This window comes from Callospermophilus lateralis, unplaced genomic scaffold (genome assembly GCF_048772815.1).
Source record: "Callospermophilus lateralis isolate mCalLat2 unplaced genomic scaffold, mCalLat2.hap1 Scaffold_260, whole genome shotgun sequence".
Classification (NCBI taxonomy): domain Eukaryota; kingdom Metazoa; phylum Chordata; class Mammalia; order Rodentia; family Sciuridae; genus Callospermophilus; species Callospermophilus lateralis.
The window spans coordinates 1,030,173-1,057,671 of NW_027513384.1; the positions used below are offsets into that span (position 1 = coordinate 1,030,173).

At 54.0% G+C, this 27,499-nt stretch overlaps 2 pseudogenes; both read left to right on the plus strand.

Moving 5' to 3' along the window:
* Positions 1-811: 811 nt before the first annotated feature.
* LOC143387338 (gamma-tubulin complex component 2-like) lies at positions 812-15,820 on the plus strand (annotated as a pseudogene).
* Positions 15,821-18,762: 2,942 nt separating this feature from the next.
* On the plus strand, positions 18,763-27,093 carry LOC143387330 (disintegrin and metalloproteinase domain-containing protein 8-like; annotated as a pseudogene).
* Positions 27,094-27,499: the final 406 nt, after the last annotated feature.

The window sequence follows — 27,499 nt, forward strand, 5'->3', positions numbered from 1 at the left end:
CAAAATTAGCATGCTGTGGGAGTGTGTGCTGGGTCTCCGGTTCTTGAAGTCTAACTCAACAGCTGTTTCTGTCTGAGCTGTTGGTGCAGTACTTTTTAACCTTTTGGGTCACAGAACCTTTAAAAATTTGTTGCAAGACCATTTCCTCACAAAATTCACAGACAAATGATTATGATTATCTTTAAGGGTTCTTTTATTATTTGTGGATCCTAACTTAAGAACCCACACATAGGTGTTTTGAATTGTTCATATGAAATCTTTTTAATTCTTTTTAGTTGTAAATGAACAACTAAAAAGTTTTATTTATTTTTATGTGGTGCAGAGGATTGAACCCAGTGCCTTACACTATTGTGTATGCATTAGCCAAGGGGAGCAGCACAGCCACTTCCTGCTGGCCTAGGGCTAAGTGTGCACATAGTCTCCCAGGAGAGAAGAGCCCACAGGGCCATTCGCACAACCTGCCTCGTGCACTGCCTGAGTGGTAGAGTGTGCTAAAAGCCCAACTTGTGAAGGAGCAGCACTTTGGGTTGTCAGAAGGGTGTAGCACTGGTGAAAGCAGTGAGGCCAGCTAGCATGCCACAGCTCCCTGAGGAAAAGGAGACAAGTAGAACTGACTGCACAGGGGTAGGGGAGGGGGAGGGCATCGTGGTGTGGGGGGGCCTGGGCTGGGCCAGGTGATCTGTTTTGTCAAAGCATGAAGTTAGTCAAATTTGATCTTTTAATTTTTACATAGAGGTTAATTTTATGAATAACTCTATTCTTTCCTTTAGGAGAGTGTGTCTTGTGATGTTGATGCCTCAGAGCTGAAACCATGAGTGAATTTAGGATTCATCATGATGTCAATGAGCTGCTCAGCTTGTTGCGTGTCCACAGTGGAGATGGAGCTGAGATCTATCTGCTGCAGAAGAACCAGACCCCGTATGTCACAACCACCGTCTCTGCCCACAACGCCAAGGTGAGCACTAGTCCTTGCTGCAGGGCCATGCACGTCAGGGTAGGTACTTGTTTCTGGCAGTTACAGCAGCTCCCATGAGGGAAGCCACAGTACTTGTTGAGTGCTTCCCATGGGCCAAGGACATGCTCCACTCTGCTGTTCTCCTGGCTCCTGGTAGCAGCTGCTGAAACTTCACATTGTGTAGATGAGTCACTGGAAGCCCAAGTGAGCTGGCTTTAACCCTGACGTAGGTGCTACCCTGCTGTTTCCCAGGGAGGGGCTCACAGAAGCTCGGACATTCCTACAGGTAAAGAGCTACCGCTGTTAAACACATTGAATTTTTTCAAGGTGTTTTCTCAGTCACATTACACATTATTTAAAAAGATTTTCAGTGAAAGATGGTTTTAAATTTGAAATCTGTTTCTAAAACACACTGTGAAGTTTCACTTTTTTGGATAAAAGTCAGGACAGTCAGACAAGCTAATAGGGTAGGGTGGAGGGAGACACGCAAACTTCTGTAGTCATCGTCAGCATACACAAGTCACTGGGTTAAATGTGTCCTAGAGCCATACATGGTAATAAATCCTATGGGGACTAGAGTTCAGGGTGTGAAATGAAAGTGTGAGCTACCAGGAAAAGGTAAGTGCTTATTATTTGCTCTTGTCTAAGAAGCAAAAAGTGAGAGAAACTGTAGAGGAATTGTGGATAGGTTTGATCAAAGGTTTAGGTCAATTTTCTTAGTTTTAGGTGTGTGATTATTTAGCCCATATAATTTAACTCTTTTTGGTCTTGTGCTTAATTTTCTTAAAAAATTTTCCAGCTGCTTAATTGCCATCAGATTACTCATGCTTGTGTTTTTAAGGTCAAAATTGCAGAATTTTCTCGTACTCCTGAAGATTTTCTAAAGAAATACGATGAGCTGAAGTCTAAAAATACAAGGAACCTTGACCCTCTGGTGTATTTGTTGTCAAAGAGAACAGAAGACAAAGAGGTAAATGCCCTGTGCATCCTCTGCTCCACCTGACAGGTCTGTCAGGCGCACCCTTGAGTGTCTGGAGGAGTCTTATGTACCATGGTCACTCAGGGAACCCCTGTGCCAATGCAGGTAACGCCTCTTGTATTCTTCTTGTGCACCCTGTCCCTTCTCTTACTGACTTTTTCCTATCCCATGCCGGGAACACTTTGAGGGCATGTGGAGTGTGCTTGGTGAATCAGAATGAACAGTAACTCACAAGGGACATAGACCTGAGAAACTGGCACAGCACCCTGCGGTGGTGGGCTTTTGCTTTTTACCGTGTGTCGTGCTGGGCTCCTGCCTAGTACATGTACCGTGCATCAAGGTGACAAAGCTAGTGAGTGGTGTGCTAGGTTGCTGTGTGGAGGGGTGTGCCAGGGGCTCATAGACCAGTAGTGCCAGGATAGGTTAGAGGAGGTGGTTGCTGCTGCCCAGGAACCACAGGTGATGCGTAGAGAAGAACTTCTCCTTGGTGGCACAAGAAGGTATTGGCTCTTTAAAAAGGCTGTGAGATTCCTTCCTCTGACATTTGGGAGGTATGGTAAGTGATACCATGTAGCATGATCCTCTGGAGAGCAGAATGTGGCTGTTGGGCCATGGGAGTCTCCTGCCCTCCACAAGTGGTGTGTAGGTTAGGAAGGAAGGATGGGGTTTGCTCTGCCAGGGCAAGGGGGCACATGCTGGCCCAATGTGAATGCACAATTTTACATATTTTCAGACTCTGCAGTATTTGCAGCAGAATGCAAAAGAAAGAGCTGAGCTTGTAGCCACTGCTGCGGTCTCCAGCACTACCAGTTTCAGCGGCCCTGCAATGGCCTTCAAGATGTCCATGCAGGAGTTTGAAGAGCTGAGGAAGCAGCTGGGCAGTGTGACCACAGGCTCCACACTACAGCAGGTACAAGTCCACCATGGCTGCTAGGTGCCACGGTAGCAACAGCAGTGGGTGCCAGCTGGGCAGGCTTGTCTCTATTGTCTATTAAGAACAAATCCAATTTTAGAGAGGCTAAGACTGATCATGCCCTTCAGTCAGGAATTCTGGATCACAAGAGTGAAGAACGGTGGTGAGATTCTAGTAGGGGCCACCTGCCACAGACTCATGGAACATGGGTCACACTCTGATTTCCCTCCTGAAACCTATAGTGGTTCTGACTCTGCACCTCTCAGTCATCATGTGTCTGCCTGTGGTGGCTCTGATGCTGTTGTGTTCGTAGGTCATCTGGATTTTCTTCTCCTGAGCTTGCTGCTCTTGGCTTGATTGTCCTGCTCTGGTCTGTACTTGTGAGTCTCATTCTCAGGTGTGTTTTTGATAGCTGATGCAGACCCTTCTCTGTGGCTCTGGACCACTCTTTAGAGCCACATTCTGCCATGTGTCATATAGCCTAGCACATGTGCTAAGGACAGAGCTGAGCTGTTGGCATGCCATGTCTGCCGATCGAGTGCGGAGCCTACGTTCTCGACCATACAGCCTTCACACTACTCTCCCCATGAGTACCTGTTGCTGGAACAAACCAAGTTGGTCCTTCTGCAGGCTGACTGGCCAAATATGAGCTGGCCACCCTCTGGTGTCCAGTCCTCTGGGAGGGTTGACCTTGATACTGCCTCTAGATCTGTCCTGGGGCCTTCCCCAGCATGCCCTTTGCTGGTGCCTCTTTGTCCAGCAAGTCCTGTTGGACTTAATCACTTCCAGGAAAAAGTGACTTGGGTTCTTCCCATGCAGAGGGTTCTGGTCTGAAACACAGGCTCCCCACGCTCACATTGCTGGTACTTCAGCCTCGGCCAAGGCCTGGGGAGAGGACTGGGTCTTTCCACCTCTTGTTCCCCAGCCTTTGCATCATGAGTGGCAGGTGGAAATATATCTTGTTTCCACATAATTAAGCTTTGTGTGTAAGTTTGTTCTTTCTCTGCCACAGATGGGTCATTTCCACAAATGTCTTGGTTCTCATTGCACTGATGTGTATCTTCTGTTTTTGTTTTTAAAATGTTTTTGTTAGTCTCTGGAACTTACAAGAAAGATGCTTCAAGATAAGCAAAAAAAAAAAAATTCAGGCCAGCAGCTCCCTGTCTTCCCAGCTTGGGTGTATGAGAGACCAACTCTGGTCGGGGATTTCCTAACTGGCTCCAGCTTGAGCTCAGATGTGGCTTTACCCATAGGTATGTCATGTCTTCACCGTCTGATACCCGGGGATTTCACGATGAGTTGCTTGCACGGTGATGCTGGGCAGGGAAGGAGACCACAGGTGACATGCCTGTTCTCAGCATGCTGTTGTGGGCAGGCTGGCCATGCTCCACATTCTGTCCCTGCCCACAGCAGACACTGACTTGCTGGGGTCTTCACCTGGCTCATCTTGTGCCCTCTCACTAGAGTTGTGGGGCAGGCTGCAGCTGGCTCCTCCCAAGTGTGTGTCCTGGTGTCTGGAATGGTTTGTAATGACCTTGGGTTCTGCAATGGTGCTTGAGTTAGCACTGTTTTCTCCAAGGCCTTGAAAGTCCTGTGTCTGGTACATGGTGTGGTTGTTTCAGGACAGGCCGTTGGGGATCTGGAACTATGTACTGGCACACCACAGGTTGTATGCAGCAGTTCGTAAGTCCTTTTTCTGGACTGAGAAACGAGGCTACAAATCAAGAATGTAGCATAGCTGTAGCATCCTGCTCATTGGCTCGCAGTTGGATCAAGAGAAAGTGTGGAGTGGCACACCTGGCTCCATGCAGTGTCAGTGGGAAATCGCTCTTGCCTGCACAGGATGGTGGGTAAAGTCCAGCACTTTTCTCCTGTCCCCAGGCAAATGTGATCCTGTTGCAAGTCAGTGACAAGGTATAGAAAATGATCTATCTGTGTGTGTCTTTTCAGTTGTAACTTAAGCTGACAACGCACAGCTGAAATTCAGCTGGGGTCCTATTGAGTGGCCTCAACACAGGGCAGGCAGACTCATGGGCAGAACCAGGAGCTGTCCACTGGAGAGTCAGGAAGTGCTTGCTGTGGCCTAGACTATGGAGTGGCACAATTCTTGCAAAATTGTGAAGCAATTAAAAAATAAGATTCCAGACCCCACAAGAACCTAACTGGAATCCTGGGCAGCCCTGGAGAGGCAGAGAAGAAGGCGTGAGACCTGAAGTCTGCTGTCCGTGCTGGCAAGGAGCATGAGAGATGGTTTTAGAACCTGTAGGGCATCTTATAAGAAAATGTATTTCCCCATTCTGGAAACGGCTGCACAAAGGAGGGAGATATTATGTGACAGGAACACTACACACTGACCCTGGGTATGTTGGTGAGTGGTTTGATGGAAGCCTGTGCAGCTGTGGGCAGGCCTTAGGGACCTGGGTCCCCATACTCTCAGGACACCCCACTTGTGGCTGTTCTGGAACCGACTGGCCTTGCCACATCATGCTGTCACCACCCCCAGGTGCCCTGTGTACAGATCTTTGCAGTGCCTTGAATCTTGTCACTCCATGTCAAGGAGTTGGTGAGGCCTTGGGCCACCATCCTCTGCTGAGGGTCACTGGAGCAACGGAGAGAAGTGGGACTTGAGATCGTGGGTCTGACTTGTGTCTGGCATTGCTGGAGAATGATCACAGATCACATTTTCACCCTGATTTTTGTATCTATCTTGTGGTCACCGGACACTGCCTTGCACAGCAGTGTGCAGGGCTAACAGAAATTTTGTCAAACCAAAGTTTGTCATTCAACATCTTCCTGAGCTGCCTCAGGTGCTGCAGGCACCGGCAGGCATCTCGGGATGGCAGGAGATGCTGGAGGGTAGCCTCAGTAGGTGTCCTCTGACTATCCTTACAGGTTCCTTGGATGGTCATAGGGAAACCTCACTGTGCCTGCACCATTTGGTCCTGTGTTCGAAACAGCTAGTTTCTTGGAATTCAAGAAGATATTGTTTTAAAGGCCTTTCTTGTCTGTGCACAGCCTGGGCTTCTCAGTTGTGACTGTAGAGGCTGGTTACCTGGCTGCCCAGGGTCTCTGAGCTCCCCTTGCTAAGTGACAGGCAGCTAATACTGCATAGGATTTCATTTTCTTTTTCTTTTTCATACCAGGGATTGAACTCAGGAACATTTTACCACTGAGCCACATCCCCAGCCCTTTTTATTTTTTTATTTTGAGACAGAGTCTTGCTAAGTTGCTTAGGGCCTTGCCAAGTTGCTGAGGCTGTCTTTAAAATTGAGATCCTCCTGCATCAGCCTCCAAAGCTTCTGGGATTAAGGAGTATGTCACTGGGCTTGGCCTAGCATAGGTTTTCATTTGCTTGGCCTAAGGAGGACCCTGCAGTGTCCAGGCATATATCCTGCTAATGCCCGTGGTGCTACAGGGGGACCTGTCCAGGCTAGGGTAGTGGCTTGCTGATTGTGTCCATCAGTGTGTGGGGGGTTACCAAGAAGGGAACAGGCAAGAATGACTGGTCTTTGGGGAGGCTGGGCTCCCAGCATGTCTGTGTCCTGCAGGCACGCTGCCATTGGCCTCCCAGGAGTCAGCTGTGGTAGAGCACCTGCTCTACGTGCTGGTGGGTGTTGATGGTAGGTACATCACTGCCCAGCCCCTGGCTGGGAGACAGAACCGCACTTTCCTTGTGGACCCCAACCTGGACCTGTCCATCCGGGAGCTGGTGAACAGAATCCTCCCTGTGGCCGCCAGCTACTCCACCGTGACCAGGTGGGCTGGGCTTGAGAGTTTGCGACATGGGAAGGAGGTCAGGCCTGTTTGCTGCAGAAACACCTCCTCCCTTGCTCCTGGCATGTTGCAAGGGTCTGATAATCACCACTTGGCCTCCTCCCTCTTGGGACAGGTTCCTTTGGGGGTGAGGGCTTGAGTGTCATTTGCTTCCTGGATGAGGAGAGACTTAGAAGATCTGAAAATGTGAGTTTTGCCTTTTCAAGGATGTTTGATGCATTTTTCCTGTAGGTTCATTGAAGAAAAATCTTCCTTTGAATATGGGCAGGTGAACCATGCCCTGGCGGCTGCCATGAGAACCCTGGTAAAGGAGTACCTTATTCTAATCACTCAGCTGTAGCAGCTGCACAGGCAGGGCCTGTTGTCACTGCAGAAGCTCTGGTTCTACATCCAGCCAGCCATGTGCACTATGGACATCTTGGCCTCCCTTTGTATGTTCCTGCCTGATGGAGGGCAGCAGGTGGCAGGCTCCTGATAGCACATGTGGAGGGAGCCCAGGATGGGCAGGACACTCACTCAGGGTTGACTTTCTGGAGTATGGTCCTGAGGCAAAGCCTGTGGCTTGCCATGTTAGTGGTCTGCATGCGGAAGGCCCTATAAGCTTTCTTTGATGAGCTTTAGTTAACAGCTACAGCTTTACCATCTGGGCGTTCCCAGGGAGAAGCACTATCCAGCAAGGTTAGGGTGGACCAGGAGGCATTTCATAGGCAGTGAGCGTCTCTCCTTCTGCAGCCACCTAGGTGGATAGAGGGGAGTGCATGGGCAGGTCTACACTGAGCCTTCTGCATGACAGGACCTTTAACTATACGGGGGACAGCCAGGCGCAGGAGCTGTGCCTGTACCTGACCAAAGTGGATCTACAGGGGCATCATCCATGACCCTTACAGGTAGGGCTTCAGAAAGCAGCCATGCCTGCCTGCATCTCCCTGTGCAATCTGCTGCCACCCAGGGAGAATCTGGGATGGGATGTTGCTCTGCAGCTTTTTTCTGCTGAGTGAAGCCCTTGGGGTCACCTGGAGTCAGTCCACAGTCACCTTGATGTGGGGGCGTCTCCTCAGCATGATGCCTCCAAATTCATAGGACAAAAATGGGCCAGTTCCTTAGGGGTTCTGTGGTGTTGAGATGTGCTTGTCAAAACTTTTTGAAGTATATTTATGACATAGAATTGTGTTTCTTTTTCTTTTGATGCTCAAAACTGGGGCCTTCCATGTTGAGCACTCCCTCTTCTACGCAGCTACATCCCATTCCCTTTTCTTTGCTATTGTTGTGGTGGGCCTATCAAGGAACCCAGCTTCTACCTCGCTGTATGCAAGTGATGCTAGAGGCTCTGTGGAGGGTGTCTGGTTCCCCTTGGTGACACTGGGTGGCCTGTGCTAAGGGAAGGATAGATATGCGGTATCGGACCACCTGCCTCTGACCTAGGGTCATTGATTACTCCAAAGTGAGGTCGGAGGTTCATTTTAACTCACAGCTGAGAGGTAACTATGGCGAGTCACCTTGCCCTGGTAAGACCTCTCTGGAAGTGGCACTCCATGGTGGCCTGAGCATCTGTCTGTGGCTTCCAGTGAGTTCATGGTGGAAGAGCATGAACCTCGGAAGGAGAAGATTCAGGAAGACTACAACGACAAGTATTGGGACCAGCGATACACCATGGTGCAGCAGCAGATCCCATCCTTCCTGAAGAAGGTGGCTGGCAAGATCCTCAGCACAGGTGACTCCATGGTGTGGAGCTCTCAACCCAGGGGGCCTTCCCAGGGAGATTGTGGCCTCCTGCTATAGCACATCCCTACTGGGATGGTTGCAGCCTTCTAGCTCCAGTGCCCATGGGGTGATTTTGCCCAGGGGGTCTTCTTGTGTACCAGGCTGCTGGCCTCTGGTGGGTCCTGAACACTCAGGCAGTGGCCTTGTTTATTCCATGCCCTGACCAGGAAGCTGTCTCAATCCTTTACATCTTTGTTTTTTAACTTCTAAAATGTCACCACTATGGGAAAAACCATTGAGGATACACACGACCTTCATTTTAGTCAGTCCGAATGAGGTTAGGATCCGATTTAGGTGCTAGTGGCCCCCAGGACTGTGGTGTGTGGGTTCTGAAAGCTGAACTGGCACAGAAAGGGCCCAGTAGGTGATTTAGCACCCTGGTTCTCCTCAGGCCCATGTGAAGTTACTTCCACTCTCTTGATTGGAAAACCCCCCGTGTGAGAAGCCTCTGCAGGCCAGGCGGGCTTTTGGCCCTGTCCACTGGTGTTGGTTGTCTTTCCAGCTAGAGTGGAGTGTGAACAAAAGTCTGCACTGTGCCCAGCCCTCTGCCCCATGCTTGTTGGGCTAATGAGGCTCTGGGCGGAGGTCGGTGTGGCAACTCCTCAACTTCACCTTCCTCTTATCAGGAAAGTACCTCAATGTGGTCAGAGAGTGTGGTCACGACGTCACCTGCCCCGTGGCCAAAGAGATCATCTACACACTCAAAGAGCGAGCATATGTGGAGCAGATTGAGAAGGCATTCAACTATGCCAGCAAGGTGCTTCTGGACTTCCTGTTGGAGGAGAAAGAGCTGGTGGCCCACCTGAGGTTGTGCTTTGCTCACCCTTCAGCACAGCAAGTAGGGTGCTCAGGGCCTGGGACTGAGGGTATCATGTTCCTCCTAATAGTTGTCTTTATCCCTGTAAGAGCTATCTGGCTGCCTGGGACCTGGCACCTGTGTCACCTGTTCTGTGGGCTGAGGTGGCCCTGTCTAGTGTAGGTCTCTTGAGTCCCAGGGTACTGTGCCCACAGAACTGTCTTGCCTGGTCCCACTGTGAGATGGCTGTGCTCCAGGGTGGCAGCCCTGAGCTGCATGCTCAGCACCTCCTCACCTCCTCCCTGGCACAGGTCTATCAAGCGCTACTTCCTGATGGACCAGGGCGACTTCTTTGTGCACTTCACGGACCTCACTGAGGAGGAGCTCAGAAAGCCGGTAGAGGACATCACGCCCACACACCTGGAGGTGCTGCTGGAGCTGGCCCTGCGCGTGAGCACTGCCAACACTGATCCCTTCAAGGACGACCTGAAGGTGGGTGCGTGGGGCTCCCAGCATAGCAGCCTGCTCCTGAGGTGCCTGAAGCGGGGTGGGCGGAGCCCCTCCCAGCATCTTCCAAGTTGGCCAGGGTTGTCACATGTCTGGGTGGCGCTCTGGTTTGCCAGCCCTCACTGCATGTCCAGGGATGCCTGTCAGTTGGTTCCTGCAGTGTGTTGGTTTGGTTCAGCATCAGGTAGTGCTGGCCTGCCAGGGTCATGTGCGCCTCCTCGTGATCTTGGGAGAGTTTGGGAGTGTGCTCTGTTTGAGGTTGGATGGGGTTTCCTTTCAGACCCTCCAGACCCCATCAAGCCACGTGCTGCTCCTGCCCGTCTCTGCTGGGCAGTTGTGTGCTGGTGTGCAGTGCAGGGGACTCTGCCCTCATTTCAGAGTTTAGTGATGAGTCCTCTTGTCTTTCTCAGTGTAGCTAAAATGTTGTCAATTTCATGGCTGTTTCAGGAGAACCTAGGCTTGTTAGTCTCCTCTGCTGTGCTCTGCTGTTTGCTGTCTTGCCTTTCTTTCTGCTGCTCGGGGTTTACTTCACTCTCCTCCTGGTATCCAGGGCCCTGGGGTGAGGGCACTGGTGTAGCCCTCTCCCCTCCTGGTGTCCCGGGCCATGGGGTCAGGGCCTGGTTTGAGGCACTCCTTTGTGAATGTTGTGAGAGCACTTTTTTACTGCCTCCTGTGAGTTCTGTGTATTGTGTGTCCATTCCTCTTAAGGTAGTTGTTAACGTCTCTTGAGATTTCTTCTTTGACCCATTGATTTGGTGTGTTAAATTTCCATATATTATAAACTTTCCCTTTTTCCCCGTTACTTATATTTAATTCTGGTCCATTGTACTTGGAGAATATACTTTGATCCCAGTTTTGTAAAAAATGTGACTTCTCTGGGGAATGTTAGTATGTAGCTCAGTGGTACTCCACTTACCTGGCAGATGTCAAGCTCTGTGTTTAATTCCTAGCACCACAAAAAACAAAAAAGACTTGCCCAGGCCTCACAGATACCTGGAGAAGGTCCACATGCCCTCTGGAGCAGTGTGCTGCTGCTGCTCTGTAGGTGTCAGGCTGCCCACTGTTCACGTGGGTCCTCTCCCGTCTTACCCTCTCACCTGGGTACTGGGTCTCCACTACTCTGATTGAACTTCATTTTCCCTCTAATTCTGCCCTTTCTTGCTTTGTGTGTTTTGGCACTTCTTAACTTAGGAGTGATTTCATGGGATAAATTCTAAGTAGTGACTCACTGGGTCAGTGCCTGTGCCCTGTGCACCTAGGCTGACCCCTTTGAGACTGAGTCTCAGTCCTTGTCTGAGGAGTTGAGGATGCCCATCGGATATCCCCATCTGCCCTCTGTGCTGCTGATGGGCAGGAGGGGCACTTGTGTGTTAAATCTGGTGGGCAACTAATCTGTTCATGGGTTGTGTTTCTTCTTCCTTTATTCTTTGCCCCCACTTATTCTTTTCCTTTGTTTTTTCTTGTGTCATTTTCATGATTTGTGGGAACTCTTGTCACACTGTTCTGCATGCAGTTGGCACTTAAGAAACGTTTGACTGAATCAATGTTGTGGACAGTACAATTTGTCTGTAGTTTCTATTCTTAAAATCTTACGGAGTTTTTGCACTGCTGGGGACTGAGCACTGGGCCTTGTGCCTGCCTGTGAGGCAAGTGCACTACCACTGAGCCCCATAGCCTGTGATTACGGTCCTGTCTCCCACCACATAAGTTGTGGAAGAAAGGTGTCAACCTTCAGGAACTGTTTATCCAGTCTTCCTTGTGGTTTCTTCTTTATACCAGCAGCAGGAGGCATATAGAAAGTCATCTGCTTTTTTCTTTCTTTTCCTGTCTTATTGGGAGGTATAGTTTTTGTTTTTCTCTGCAGTGTTGGGGTTGGAACCAGGGCCACCTCACACCACTGAGCTGCATCCCTAGTGAGTTTTGAATTAGGATTGATGGGTAATTGTGTGGCCTTTCAAGCCAGCACCTAATATCAAGGGTCAGGATTTAGGAACCTAATTTGCTTCTCCAGGTCCTGATAGGCAGGACTGAGTGAAGGCCTGGAATGTCTCTGGTCTTTTCTTCTGAAAACTGGATGCTTTGTTTACTGCTTTTGCCCCCAGATTGACCTGATGCCTCATGACCTCATCACTCAGCTCTTGCGGGTTCTGGCCATCGAGACCAAGCAGGAAAAGGCAATGACCCATGCTGATCCCACTGAGCTCACACTGAGTGGCCTGGAGGCCTTCTCCTTTAACTATATCGTCAAGTGGCCCCTGTCACTGATCATCAACAGGTGAGGACCTGGCTGTCCATTCAGGCTGCAGGAAGCAAGAGCCTCCTCATGGGCCTCCTCACCTCTGGTGATGCCTGTCTGGGCACAGGCCTCCTGCTGACCCCTGCCTGGGCATCCTTCTTGCAGAAAGGCACTGACTCGCTACCAGATGCTCTTTAGGCACATGTTCTACTGTAAGCACGTGGAGCGGCAGCTGTGCAGTGTTTGGATCAGCAACAAGACGGCCAAGCAGTGCGCCCTGTATTCTGCAAAGTGGTACGTCCATCAGAGTCCTTCCTGTTCCCTCCAGGAGTGGTGGCTTTGCTTTTAGACCTTCACAGCCACAGCCTTCTCCTCAGTCCTTTGATGGCATGGTACCTGCCCACCTGGGTCTCTCTGCAGGACCCAAGCCCCTCCTGAGGGTGGGAGCCTTTGTCCCCTCTCCTGAGTGCACACAGCAGCAGTGTGTGGGAATTGCTCCACTCACAGGCCTTCTGTGCCCTGGTCTGTGGCAACAAGTCCTGTGTGGAGAAACAGTTGATGTAATATTTAAGAATTTGCCTCAATAAGACACAAAATATGGAGTCTTTGTAGTAGTTGTTCCCATGTTGGTCGCCTACCAGCCCTGTTGCCATAGATAACCAAAGAGGCTGTTCTCTGTGTCCATGGTGGGCTGCTTGACACATCCCTGCAAAGTCTGCTAGACGTGTTGCTTACCTGATAGCCTGATGCAGCCAGAGGTAGGAGCAGTGTCCCTAGGTGCAGCACTGAGGCGTCTGAGCTGTCAGCAGCATGCAGGAGCTGTGGCCATGAGAGTCCACTCTGCTGGTGGGCAGCATGTGGGACACAGTAGAGGCCCAGCTCTGCTGGCTCCCCTGCAACCAACCCTCGTTCCCTCAGTTTCGCGGGAGCCTTCACTCTGTGGCAGCGGATGCTCAACTTTGTTCAGAACATCCAGTACTACATGATGTTTGAAGTGATGGAGCCAACCTGGCACATCCTTGAGAAAAACCTCAAGTCCGTGAGTTTCAGCTCCTGAATCCTGGTGCTGGAAAGGCTCTCCTAGCCTGGGGTGTTGCACAGCAGCATCTCGGGAGCCACATGCTGGGGCTGCCATGAGCATGTCCTGTTGGAGGGAGGAAGCAGAGAGCAGGCAGCAGCATCTCTCTGACACAATGACGCGAGGGAGATAGGAGGTGGCTGTGCGACAGGTACTTCCCTATATATCACAGGCCAGAGCTGTATTTAGCAATGTTTCTGAGGGTCAGGCTGGGTGCTACTGTGGCAGTGCTGAGCCTCAGCCCTTCACAGGCCTCCAACATCGACGATGTCCTTGGCCACCAACCGAGCTTCTTGGACACCTGCCTGAAGGACTGCATGCTGACTAATCCTGAGCTGCTGAAGGTCTTTTCCAAGCTCATGTCTGTGTGTGTCATGTTCACCAACTGCATGCAGGTAAGGTGGGGTGGATGGTTTGGGCCATTGTGGCATGCAGCCCTGCCCGTGCCATCTCCAGTGCTGGCAGAGCCGCTGGGTCTTCCCGACCAGTACATTGCTTCCTGAACATGGGCTTCCTTGGGGTCCTGCCCTGGTCCTTTTTGAATCCCTTTGTGTTTTTTATTAAACCTTGAATTTTTTGATGTGCCTAAGTATTCTTCAGGAACTTGTCGTAAGTACTTGCCCCCAAACAGTACAGAAAACAAGTGTCAGTGGGCAGAAGGGGCAGCCTGGGGGCTGAAGACTGGGGAGCATGAGCATGCTCTGCAGACAGCACGTGGGGAGGGGTCAAGATCTGGGAGGTGGGAGACATACATGGTGGCAGGTTACAGGAGAATACATGTGGAGCCTATCCTTAGATACTTAGGAGCCATCTTGAGTTCCAGAGTAGGGAAACTCATGTACAGGTTTTGTTTTCAGAAAATCAGCTGCTGATCCCCAGGAGGTTGTGGCTTAGCTGATGCCCTCTTACCTGCACCCTTCCTTCCTACAGGCACCTGAGTGTCCGTACCTTCAGAATGGGCACAGCCCTCAGCTCCTGCAGAAACTCAAGTGTTTTCTGTAGAACATTACCGTTGGAGCTAACAAGCATTTTCTCTTGACCCTGCTCTAGAAATTTACACAGAGCATGAAACTGGATAGTGAGCTGGGCTGGCGGGCACTGGAATAGGGCACCATGCTGGGGCCACCCACAGAGTCTGAGCAGGCTGAGGAGCACCCCCGGAAGGAGACTGCCAAAAAGGTGCATAGCCTGAGGGCTTTTCTAGACCCAAGGAGTCACATACCCATTCTTGTGGTTGTCACCCCTGTGATGAGAAGACTCAGTTGGGTTCCACAGGGCCATAGGAGTTCCCATCCAGCCTTCTGGGCTCAGGGGTGTGGCCACCGTCACCTGTAGAACAACTGCATGGATGTGATGAGGGCCTGACACTGGTGGGAACTGTAGGTGGCCTGTCAGGTACCCAAGGTGAGAGGTGGGAGCAGGGCCCTCACACTGCAGCTAGCAGAGAGGAGGCAGGGCAGCATGTGGGGCCTGAGGCCAGGAAGGGTGGGAGACAGTTTGTCTTGCTTCTTGAGAAGTGACCAGGAGAAAGTGGCTGAGCTTGGAAGTCTAGAGTGAAAATGTAGGGTGTGCCACCTTTGGCTCTTAATTGTGTGAGGCCTACAAAAGTCCCAGCCCGCCGGGTGTTTGCTGTCTTACTGTGTGCCACGGCCTCAGGAATTTGTTGACATCCTAATTTCCTGTATTTTGTTGTGTGAAAATGTTCCAGTACTCCTTTTTTTTCTTTTAATTTAAAAAGGAGCAGGCAAGGAGAAAGAAGCAAATGCCCATGGGCTCAGTGCAGAGGCTGACTGCCAATTGGGCCGCAGGCACTCACTACCCTGGGCTATGTTTCTAGTGCCTGGCTGAGCACGTGGATGCCCTTCATCTGGTCTCTGGCTTTGAGACCACCATCAACAGCTTTGATAAGAACTTCTCCGCCCACCTGCTAGACCTGCTGGCCCGTCTGAGTGTCTACAGCACTAGCGACTGTGAGCATGGCATGGCCAGTGTCATTTCCAGGTCTGTTGCCACCTGCCAATGCCCCTTCCCCTGGACCCTTGCTCCCCCTCCCTTGGTAGGATGGTGGAAGGAAAAGGATCTATCTAGGGCTTCTTGAGCTGGAGGAAGTGGGAAGCCTTGAGAAAGGGTTCACAGCTTTCGCCAGGAGAGGGTGATGTCCCGCATGCCCTTGGGAATGTGCCCGCGTGGACAGTGGGACCACCTGGTGCACTGTGCCATTCAGCCATGTCCCAGTTCCTGAGTGGGGGCTTCTGAGGTGGCCCAGCACTCAGACTTGCTGCCAAGTTCCCATCCCTGGGGTCCCCTCAGGCTCCTGTGGCTAGGTGATGTGTCAGAGGCCAGGAGAGGAGTCTATGTGCTCCAGTGTCCTTACCCTCTAGGAGAAGGCTGCCAAGATGCCCGTCAGCACTGCTGTCTGCCTTTTGGTTCCTGTGTGTTTCAAGATCCCTTCTCAGTTTTGCATAAAGAGCTGAGGCTTGTGCTGGGGGGCTTGCACAGGCAGGTAGCGCAAACACCCCTTGCCTTCAGCCAGGAGAGGGCCTTGAGTTGTGTCTAATTTGACCCCTACCTGTGTGGAGAAATGGTGCCACCAGCACTGCGTCCTTGCAGGTCCCTACAGCCATGCGTCTCAGTGGAGCTTTGCCCACCTCTCCATGAACCCTGGCTCTCTTTCCCTCCTCACAGGCTGGACTTTAACGGCTTCTACACGGAGCGCCTAGAGCACCTGTCTGCAGAGAGGAGCCAGAAGGCAGCCCCTCAAGTGCTCGTCCTGCGGGGACCCCCAGCACAAACACCCAGGGTGGCGGTCGCCACACAGTGAGCCCCTGGCTGCAGCTCAGAGGAAGGGCTGGGCCAGGTGTGCCATAGTGCAGATGGGCTTGGGTCTGAGCACCCCCTTCCTTGAGCACGTATTGTGCGGTTGTCCTACTTAGACACGTGTGTGGAGTGTGTCATTGCTGTAGAGTGCTGTCTGTATTGCTGTCTAGCTCAGGGCTCCTCGTTCTCCAGGTGCTGGGTGTCTTGATGTGCAAGCTGCCCAGAGCAGGGTGAGGTCTCCTGAACTTACCTGATTTATCTTCTAAAATCAGGCTTCACCTTTTTTGGTGTTTTTTGTCTCAAATAAAGACAAAGTAAAAACAAGGCATTTGATTATAAGATGTGGTATAGGTGTGTGGCGTGGTGGTGCACGCATGTAATCCCAGCAGTTCGGGTGGTTGAGGCAGGAGGATTGCAAGATCAAAGCCAGCCTCAGCAATGGTAAGATGCTAAGCAACTCATTAAGACCCTGTCTCTAAATAAAATACAAAATAGGGCCGGGGAAGTGGCTCAGTGGTTGAGTGCCCTTGAGTTCAATCCCTGCTATCCCCCCAAAAAACCATGGTGTAGGGGATGAGAGCTGCCTGCGGACTAGGGCTGCAGGTTCTCAGCACTGCTTGCTTCAGAAACTAGGGTGCAGCAGTGGACCTTGCTGTGAAGCCATTCCTCTGGTGCCCAGACAGCTGCCTCCTCCCTGAGGTGCACCTCCTGAGGAGTGGTGCCGAGACCCTTCTCCTGTCCCCTGAGGGCTGGGTTCCCTCTGTTCATCAGATGCTGGCCTTGCTCACTAAATGACTGACGTTCTGCAGTGGGCAGCCCAGCTGTGGCACTGCTTGGCCAGGGTAGCATGTTCTGGTCATGCCCAAGTCAAGCTGCCCTTCTGATGAATTTCATGTATATCATTTTAAAAATCCAGTTCGAGGGCTGGGGATGTGGCTCAAGCGGTAGCGCGCTCGCCTGGCATGCGTGCGGCCCGGGTTCGATCCTCAGCACCACATACAGACAAAGATGTTGTGTCCGCCAAATACTAAAAAATAAATATTAAAATTCTCTCTCCCTCTCTCTCCTCTCTCTCACTCTTTCTTAAAAAAAAAATCCAGTTCCACACATCTGCCTGGTGGGCAGTGAGGAGGGGCCCAGGAGGAGTGGTAACCAGAGGCCTGTTTCTGGAGGCTTGGAGCCTCACAGAGGAGGTTTCCTGAGACAGGTTCCAGGGTGGGCAGCTGTGGTGGCTGCCTTGCAGAGGAGCATCTGCAGAGCCAGGGCTGCTTGGCTTCAGCCATCAACTGCTGCTTCCCATCTGCATCATATGGAGGCACAACTAAGAACACAACGTCCACATGCCACCCCTTTGCCACAGAGAAGTGCCAGGCGTGAGCAGAGGAACCTGTTGGCCTGTGTCCTGGCCCTTCCTGCTATTCCTCCAGGGTTTGCAGGGGGAGGGCGAAGCTCAGGGCTGTGGACTCTGGGCTCCCAGATCCTCCTGCTGGATTGAGTTGAAGTGGAATTGGGTCTGTCCTGTGGGATGAGGTTCTGTAGGTGTTGTTGGGCTGCCCTACTTGGCCCTGATTGTTGAGTGTTCATTACTGGTGCCATCTGCAGTGCTGCTTGGTTAGCTGAGGCTGCCCTGGCAGTGGTGTCTTGTCTATGCTCTAATGTGACTGGAGATGCGACACCTTGAACTTTTGCTGTCACATGACTTGCCATCAAGGAACATGGGGAAGAAGTGAAACTGGGTGTGGGTTTTTGGTTTGTTTTTTTTTTTTTTTAATGTGGAACACTGTACCTCATGCCTCCTAGGCACGCATTCTAGCATTGAGCCCCATTCCCAGCTTTGGGATGGGCGTGCATAAGTCATTTGTGAGCTCAGGCGGAAGCCAGCCTTACCCAGCAGTCCCTCCCCTGCTCACAGTGGCCTGTGGACTCCTCTAGCACTGGCACCTGGGACTGATGCAGACAGCAGATGGCTTCCATCTGTGCTACCACTGCCTAGCTTCTGACTCTGCCATCATGCTGGGGCAAGGAGGTGACAGGTTCCCTCCTGCCCCTTTAAACTTAGCCTGAAATCTGTCACCTTTCCGTCTCCAGCCTACTGTAGCCATCTCCATGTCTCCCTGTCTGGCCCCTGATCCTTCCCTGCATCACAAGGGAGGCTGAGCTGCTGGGCTCTGCTGAGGACCCTTAGGTTGCCCCTGGCTGGAGTGAGTCTGGGAAGGCTGTGAGGTTGGCCTGCACCTGCACCCCAAAGCCTGGCCAAAAGTGGGGGATGTTGCTGCAAAGGACAAAGGAGGACCCACATGGATCAGGCTCTGATTCTGGGGCCACTCCTGCCCTACAGGAAGGGCAGAAAACAGGGCTGCACGGGGAGCTTGATCCAAAAGGACCCCATAGCTGGGAATGGACCCCAGCCTAGGCAGCCTCCACACCTACATGATCTGTTCTGGGACCCGCAGGTGTCTGGCTCCTCCCCAGTGAGGTCTCGGGGACCTGGAGCAGGGCATAGGGCTGGACCTGTTTACCCTGCATGGGGTTGCTTTTCCCCTGGAAGTCAGAGGATTCACACACACAAGTCACTCACTGCCCCTCAGTTGTCTCCTTGTAGCTGGACCCCACACACAGCTCAGGCAGGCCTGGGAGAGGCGGTGCCTCGTTCTCCCTAGGTACAGGTGCGTTACTAGGAGTTGTAGGGAGTGGCATGCCCTTGTTAATTTAGTCCACAGTTATGGGGGGACCAGCAAGAATGAAGGGTTACCAGGAAGCCACCAGGAAGTGGACTCAGTCTAGCCCGGCTGCCCTGGAGGCCCTCCCCAGGTGCGTGTGCCCCACCCCTCTGCCACGCGATTGGCCAGGCTGGTCCCCAGGCGGGTGCATAGTCTGGAGCCCGCAGAGCTCTCAGTTTAGTTCTGCAAAGACCCTCCAGACCACAAGGAGACCCTGGACAGCACCATGGGCGGCCTCGGGCTCTGGCTGCTCTGTGCACTGTGGCTCCAGGGTGAGTGAGAAGAGGATGGTTCTCAGGAATCCTCTCAGGACGTGGGGCAGGGTGGCCTTCTGATCGATGGCCAGGGCTCCAGCTGGGTCACCTGGCCTTCCTCAGGCTGGTTCCTGGGGGAATGGGTTACCTGGGTGGTCACTCAGAGAGGCCAGGGTATGTCAGAGGCCAGAGGGAGGAACTTTGAGAAGTGAACTGTAAGAGAAGCTGGCGCCTGGGGTGGGGCGTTTCCCTGTCAGGACCGTTGAGACCACAGGGTTGAGGGTTGCAGGGCGGCTCCAGCTGCCGGAGGAGCCAGGTTCCTGGTTCCACTGTGGGGCTGCGGGGTGGCTGCCCTGGGAGCTTCCTGATGAGGTATGGTTTCAGCCTGGGACTCCTAGAGGGCTGCTTCAGTCACCTCTCCTGGAGGTTTGTGAGGTGTTCAGGGACAGAAGTCTGAGGTAGGTGGTCTCTGTTACAGAGAGGGCTGGGTCCTGGGTCTGCAGCTGGATATCAAGGAGCTTCCAGGACATCAGGAAGCAAGCAGCCTGGGGTGGGGGTGGCTGCTGTTGGCTGCTATGTGCCCTTAGATGGGATCCTGAGAATGTAGGAGACAAAGAGACTTGTCCCCAGCCCCTATGTGTACTTGTCCCAGGTTGGGCTTCCAGGGTCTCTGGCACACATGGTGTGCCACTCAATCTGCCTCCCCCCACTCCTCCTCCTGAGATCTTTAGGCACAAATCCCTCACCTGGGCTGTGGGGTAAGACCTTCTAGTCACTGGTTCCTGGGCCATTTGGTGATAGCCTCAGGGCTCCAGCTGGGTCACCTGGCCTTCCTCAGGCTGGTTCTTGGGGGAATGGGTTACCTGGGTGGTCACTCAGAGAGGCCTGGGGGCCACTTACGCAGGAGGCCTTTATGTCTGCTAACCACTCTTACCCATAGCAATTGCACTCAGCCCATCCTTGCCCCCCGTGGAGCAGTATGAGGTGGTGTGGCCCAAATGTCTGCCTGGTCCCCGCACCCGCCGAGCTCTGCCCTCCCATGGGGTGAGTCTGATGTCGCCACTAGGCAGCCCCTCAGAGCCTTTCCTGTGGGGTGCTGTGTGGGTATCTGGGTACTGTAATGCACAGCCCCAGGGCTCACAGGCAGACAGGCTTGACCTGGGTCCCTCCCTCCAGGGCTCACCTTCTTCCTTCCTCCTGCCCCACCCTGTACCAGAGCCTGGGGCCTGCAGGTGGGCATCAGGCTTATTGCCTCACCTCCAGGAGCCCTGCCAGACTGGGGGGAGGGTCCTGTGGCCCCAGAAAAAGGGCAGGGGTGCTTGTGCTGGTCCACACCACACCCCAGTTTTACTTGGCAGGGGCTGATCAGCCAGATTCCGCTCCAGAAGAGAAGTGGGATGATGGCTCACCGCAGAGTTTTGCGTGTGTCTGACACACCTTCCGGGGCTCTGGGCTGGGCCGGGATTTCCCCGGGCTGGGAACTGAGAAGGGCTCCTGGCCTGCCAGGAGGATTCCTGAAGCCCAGTGGGTGTGCGGACCCACCTATGGACTCTGGGTATCCGTGAGGTTTGTGCTTGAGTGTGTGGATGTGTTTCTAGTGAGGGGCCTGTCCTACCCTGACCTTGCCTCTGTGCCCCAGGGACCTGCCATGGACCCGTGGACCTGTCTGCTGCCCTGGGCTCCCACCTGCCCAGAGGCAGATGTACATTGTCCAGAGGGTCGCAGGCTTAGCGTGTTAAGTGTGGGGCTGGGGTGTGTAGGGAGCAAGGTCACAGGGTGCTGGGAGGAGGCTGGCTGGGGTGGCACTGGAGGGGCCTATGCACCCTACCCCTTCTCCCACTTTGTCTGCTGTCCTGGCAGTAAGGGCTGCCCAGCAGGATATCCATCCCATCCCGCTGCTTCCTCCAGGGAAAGGTGGCATTGTCCTTACCATCTGGGGGCTGGTGGAGAAACAGGCCAGGAGGCGTGAAGAGCCTTATGTCTTTTTTGGCTCCCCCTTCCCTTCCACCTTCTGGTCTGTCTGAGCCTGATGGGCCCAAGAGTCACCTAGGGGCTCTTGGGCTGCCTGGAGTGCAGGCCCAAGGCTGCAGGCTACTCAATCCTGACCCCCATTCAGGGCCTGTACCCTGAGAGTGTGAGCTATGTTTTTGGGGCTGGAGGACACACCTTCACCCTGCACCTGCGGTTAAAAGGTAAGCAGGGGGCTGGCCCTCAGGTTGGTGCCCTGGCCAGCAACAGTGCAGGCTTCAGCACCTGCATCCCCCATGCTAGAGCTCAGGGAACTCCTGCGGTTCTTTTCCAGGGACCTGCTGGGCATGGGCTACACAGAGACTTATTCAGCTGCCAATGGCTCTGAGGTGACAGAGCAGGGGCATGGGCATGTAGGCATGGGGCTGACTTCCTGGGGCCAGCAGGGCCATGGGAGTCAGACCTGTGACTTCTCACACTTCTACAGGACCACTGCCTCTACCAGCGTCACGTGGAGGGTCACTAGAGCTCTGCTGCTAGCCTCAGTACATGTGATGGCCTCAGGTGTGTACTCAGACCCTGGCAGGATGTCCCACTCTACAGACAGGTAAACTAAGGCCAAGAAAGAAGGGGCTTGGGATTAGACTTAGAGAAACGCTTCCTTCTTGCACGTGTTTGAGACGTGCAAATGCACTTGTTGGACTTCTGTGAGGAGTTTCCAGCCCTGACAAGCCTGTGGGGTAGGCCCACCCAGCTTGCTCTCCTGCTTACTGGGCCCAGATGTCACACATGGGGAGTTTGTGTTACTGGTTGGGGTGCAGATCAGAGCCCCTGGTCTTCCAAGATGGGCAGGTGGGGATGGGCCGGAGATGCCCACTTTTTCACTTGGCTCCGCTTCTCAGGGGCTTCTTCCGGGTGGGCTCTGCCATCCATGTGATCGAGCCTCTAGATGGAGGTGGTGAGGAAGGGCAGCATGCAGTGTACCAGGCCAGGCACCTGCAGCAGAAGGCTGGGACTTGTGGGGTCAGCGATGCCAGCCTGGACAAACTTCTGGGGCCTCGGGTCTCAGCAGCCTTCAGGCCTCAGCCCCAGGTAAGCAACATCTTGCCCCACCTGGTTGGTCCTGCCCTGGGCCCTTTGCTTGGACCTGCATATTTCTGTCTGAAGCCCCAGAGCCCTGGAAGGTGGCTGTGGAGCAGACTCTTTTCTGCTTGGAGCTGCCTGATGGTCCTCCCAACACTGGGCAGTGGTGGTCTCTGGGGCAGACTGTGCTGGAAAGATTGATGATTCTCCCCAGAGCTGACCCCTATCCCGAGATACCCACTATGTGGAGCTGTATGTGGTCACAGACAGCAAGGAGGTGAGGGCATGGGGACAAGTGGGCTGGGCAGGTTGGGACATAGTGTTGGCCCAGCCTGAGGGTTCTGTGTCCCAGTTCCAGCAGCTGGGGAGCAGAGAGGCTGTGCGCAGGCGTGTGCTGGAGGTGGTGAACCATGTGGACAAGGTGGGCTGCGGTCTTTGTAGGGCTCTGTGAGGGTTCCAGCTCCTGCAGGGTTTTCAGGACCCCTCAGCAACACAGGTCCATGGGGAGCCAGGTAGCTGGGGGAAGGGGGAGTGGCCACAGTGGGTGGAGCAGGAAAGACAACCAAGAGAAGGTCTAACTCAGGGCTCTGTGTGTTGAGCTTGGGACCTGGCCTGCATCTGTGCCCTGTCCCCCAGAAGCAGATGGGAGGGAACCCCCTGCCTCCTACCTCATTGACCTTCCACCAACCAGGCCTGACCCAAGGATTTCTGTCTTCTGCAGTTTTATCAGGAGCTCAATTTCCGTGTGATATTGGTGGGCCTGGAGATCTGGAGCAGAGACAAGGTCCCCATCAGCCCCCATGCCCACATCACCCTGCAGAACTTCCTTTCCTGGTGGGCACAGGACCTGATGGGGAGACACCCACATGACAATGTGCAGCTCATCACGTGAGAGGGCCTGCACCCTAACCCACCATGGCAGGGCCCTGGTTAGCCCAGGCCTCTAGGACAAACTCTCCAGGCAGAGCCATGAGGCATGGGGAGGGCCTAGGGGAGCCACGTTCAGGCCATCAATGTCATGTGTGTTTCTAGGGTGGCCGACTTTACCGGGACCACTGTGGGACTGGCTCAGGTGTCTGCCCTGTGCTCTCGGGCCTCCGGGGCTGTGAATCAGGTAAAGGGAACCCCTGTCCAGGTTTACTGGAACTGTCCTGTGGGTTGGCAGCCAGCCCAGAGGCTGAGCTGGACACATGGAGGCAGTCACGCAGGTCCCTGAAGCACACCTGAGAGGCCAACTCCCTGGGGACGGGTTCAACACCTGTTTTTATGTCTTAAGGGGTGGTTAGCAGGAAGTGGCACCAAGCCCCAGGTGCTGAAGGTGAGGGAGCACCTCACCTTCTGGGTGGATGGGTAAGGCGCTGCCCCAGTGAGCTCAGCCCTCTGCACAGGACCACAGCCAGAACCCCATTGGCGTGGCATCCACCATGGCCCACGAACTGGGCCACAACCTTGGCATGATCCATGATGAGAATGTCCAGGGATGCTACTTCCCCTTGCCGTGGGAGGATGGTGGCTGCATCATGGCTGCCAGCATGAGGTAAGCCTTGTGGGACACAGTGGGTGGGAAGGGGCAGTGTTACAATGGCCCCTGACAGCCATACCCCCTGCTCTCAGCTACAAGTTCCCCAGGACGTTCAGCTGGTGCAGCAGGACTGACCTAGAGAGGTTCCTGGAGAAACCCCAGACGGGCTGCCTGGCCAATGCCCCTGACCCTGATCGGCTGGTGGGAGGCCCTGTGTGTGGGAACATGTTTGTGGAGCATGGGGAGCAGTGTGACTGTGGCACTCCCCAGGTATGTCCTGCCCCACCCCCACCCTCTGCTCCTCAGCATCAGGGATGTGGCCTCTGTCGTTGTGCTGAGATGACCACCCAAGCCAGGTGCCCTGTGCACCACAACACACATGGCTTTGGGGTGTCCCATGTCAGTTCTGTTCTCCTTTGATCCCCAACAATCTGTAAGGGAGTCCAAAGGAGAGTGGTCATTGGTTGCCCCTGGTGGTTGGTGGGGTCCATCCACCCTGAAGTTGGCTCTTGCCCAGGGTGCAGCTGCTCATGCCCCTGTCTCCCAGGACTGTCAGAACCGCTGCTGCAATGCCACAACATGCCAGCTGGCTGAGGGGGCCAAGTGTGCCCATGGAACCTGCTGCCACGAGTGCAGGGTGAGCCCAGGACAGCGGGTAGGAGGGCAGCCACACCAATAGCAGCAACTCCTGGGCCTGTTTCACATTGAACCTCTCTACGGGCCAGGTGAAGCCAGCTGGTGAGCCATGCCACCCCCAGAGGGACCAGTGTGACCTGGAGGAGTTCTGCGATGGCCGGAGTCCAGTGTGCCCAGAGGATGTCTTCCAGGAGAACGGCACACCCTGTCCTGGGGGCTACTGCTTTAATGGGCACTGCCCCACACTGGCCCAGCGGTGCCAGGAACTGTGGGGTCCAGGTAAGGCCTGTGAGCACAGGATACAGGCCAGTCTCTGGGGGTGGCTGTGGTCCTTGGCCAGGCTAATCTGCTCTAGCTCCTAGGTGCACAGGTTGCTGCAGACACCTGATTCTCCTTCAGCATCTCTCCAGGCTGCAGAGGCAGGATCACCCCCATCTTGGGCAGGTGAGCTGGACTGCACAGGCCCAGGATACAGGATGTCCCCAGAGAGGAGTCTAGCTTTGTAGGGCAGGTGGCCCTCCACGTGTTCACCCTGCCTTCCAGGATCCCAGCTTGACCTCAGCATCGTGGTAGAAGGGAGGAAGTAGGGTAGGGAGGGAAGGAGGGTTTTGCCTATTTCCAGGAGTGCAGGGCCATGAGTGTGGTGCACAATGCAGCTGGGACCATGTCCTGCCCTCTCTCTACAGGGCCGACAGATGTGGGGTCCTGTACTGTGCAGGGGGCCAGCAGCCCCCAGAGCACAGTTCCTGTACATTCAGTTCCTACTCCGGCAATTACCAAGCTCTGCACATGGACAGCAACGTCTCTGCCTATGAGCCTATGCCCCAGGGCACCAGGTGTGATAAGGGGAAGGTGAGCTGAGTAGCCCAGATGCCCCATGCAGGCATGTGGGCAGCCCGGACACGAGTCCCACACAGGCCCCTCTGCAGATGGGTTTTCACACTCAGAGGTCTGTTGGTAGAGTGTGTGGGGGGGTTCTCTGTACACTTTCAGGTGAGATTGAGGTGGGAGAGGGAGGCAGAGACACCTGTTCCCAGTTCATATTCTGGAACCCATAGCATTGCCCAGAACCCAGGACTCCAGAGGTTCTGGGCCTCCAGAGGCCTCCAGGGATGGTCAGCTGACCTAGCCCTTTGGTTTTGAGAATAGGGCCAGGGCAGGGGTCCAGACAAGCTGCTTAGGAGGCCCCCCTCTGCCTTCCATATTTGCTGGGAAGGGCGCTGCCAAGACCTCCAGGTCTACAGATCCAAGAACTGCTCCGCCCAGTGCCACAACCATGGGGTGCATGTGGCCTCAAGGGACAGCTGCCCCCTGCCTGGTGTCCCAGAAGCTGCTGCCACTGCCTGCATCTGACAGAGCCACTGGTGGTGACAGCATTGGATGTAGGAATGGGATCTCAGCCTTGCCCAGTGTGTCCATTAATGGGAGATCTCAGCAGCCCCCTTCTTGGGGCTGAGGCTGGAAGGGGTGACCTGGAATCAGGTCTGTGGTCATGCCCCCCTACAAGCCCAGGGTTTTGACCTGGGCAGGGGTGCAGAGGGCCTCTGCTTGCAGAGCTGGCTCAGGGCCCTTATGCTGCAGGAATAGCCTGCTGCACTATGGGCTACATTCCCTAAGACCCTCTGTCCCTGCAGGTGTGCAACCACAAGAGGGAGTGTCACTGCCACGCGGGCTGGGCACCGCCCCACTGTGCAGAGTTACTGACAGACATGCAGACTGGTAGCGCCTTTAGGACCAGATCTGAATTCAAGCCTGCACCTGGTCCTTGCGATGTGATATTTAGGGGATGGTTTGCAATCAACAGCCAGTCCTATGGCAGCCAGAAGGGAGCCTATGTCCCACCTCCTAGATGATTGAAGGTAGTGTCCAGCTCAGAGTAAAATATGCCATCCTCTGCCCAGTGCTCCGGCCCTTCTTCAGCCTGGCTGAGAACCTAGGGTCAGTCAGCCCCACAGTATCTTCTTACCCAGTGGCCACTGAGCGTGTAGCTGTACACAGCACCCCGACCTCAAGGGCCTGGCTAGGCTGCACCTATAGCACTGTGGACTGAGAACCTGCCCCCCACCTGCCATGCCTTCTGACCCTTTGCTGGGAGCTGGGAGCTGGGAGCCCTGGAGCCCAGGGCATGGCCATGGCCGGCTGGGGAGGCTGAGGGCCCTCCCACCCAGGCTGTCGCCTGTGTTCCCTAGCACCTGGGAGTCTCCTGGTCAGCGTGCTGGTGCCCCTAGTGCTCCTGATGGCCATGTTGGCCACCCTGGCAGGCGTCATCATATACCACAAGGTCTGGAGCCGTGTCCCCAGGAGGTGAGAACTCGCTGGTTGTGACAGATATGTGTGTGGAACATATACTTCCGGGCCTAGAGCTATTGGGAAAGGGCCTCCACTACTGTTTGAGGAAGAAGCCACTTCTCACACAGGTTGGAGGTGCTGTGGACTGGGCTCCCGCGTGTCTGTAGCAGGGCTTGAGCCCAGGAGGTGGCTGGGACCCACCCACCTCAGAACTCTGCTGGGGCCCTTCCTTTCAGCGGCTCAGACAAGGGTGGTCTGGGCTAGAGGTGGGGTATGGTAAGTCCAGAGATGGGGCCCCCACCTCCAAACCAGGACCATGAGCACCCCTTTAGTATCCTGCTGTGCCCTGGGCCAGTACCTTGACTCCAAGCCAGCTGCAGCAGGATAGATTTGCCTGGGACCTCTGAGCATCTCTCCAATGTGACTGGGCCCCACGGATTGCCCTTTCAGGGACATGCAGTTGGTCTCTTTGTGTCTTATGGCTGTGACTATGTGCATTGCAGCCTGCATGGGGTCTGCCAGAGCAGAGGGACCCCAGAAAAACTAGGCTGGGGGCACAGCCAGGACACCTGAGCCCTGGTCGGGACACTGACTGCTATTTCCTCTCTTCCTCCCCAGGCAGGTAGCACCCAAGACCACCATGGGGCTCTCCAACTCCCTGTTCCAGAAGGCAGGCAGCAGTTGGCCAACCAAGGGCAGGGCTCCAGGGCCCCCAAAGCTGGTGTCTACCATGCACCCCAGCCAGCCCGTCAGAGCCACTGTGGCCCCAAAGAGTCTGCCCCCTGCAGTAAGCACCATCCCCTGAGAGGTACCTGGACCCCTAGGCCTCTCTCTGTCCCAGTGTATAACCCACTAGGGACATCATGTTAATTAACTCATATGTCCCTGTGTTGGTGAGGGCCAAGCGAGGCTGCTCTGGACACCTGTGGTGCAGCGTCCTAGGGTCTGGGAGTTCAGGGCTACCTTTTGGAGATCTGTATTTGGAGTTTGACCTTGAACTTGTGGTTCTGGGGGTTCTCAGCCTTCATATTATGTACAAAAAGAATAACTGAGAAACTCACCTGTGATATACATAAAGCACATTGCTCCCACTTATCTGTAGCTTTTACTTTGTCTGAATAACATCCAATGGTATTGCCACTGCAGATTCTGAACAGAGAACTTGCACTTATTAAATGGTAAACAGGGACTGCAGAACCAGCAGAAAGTGA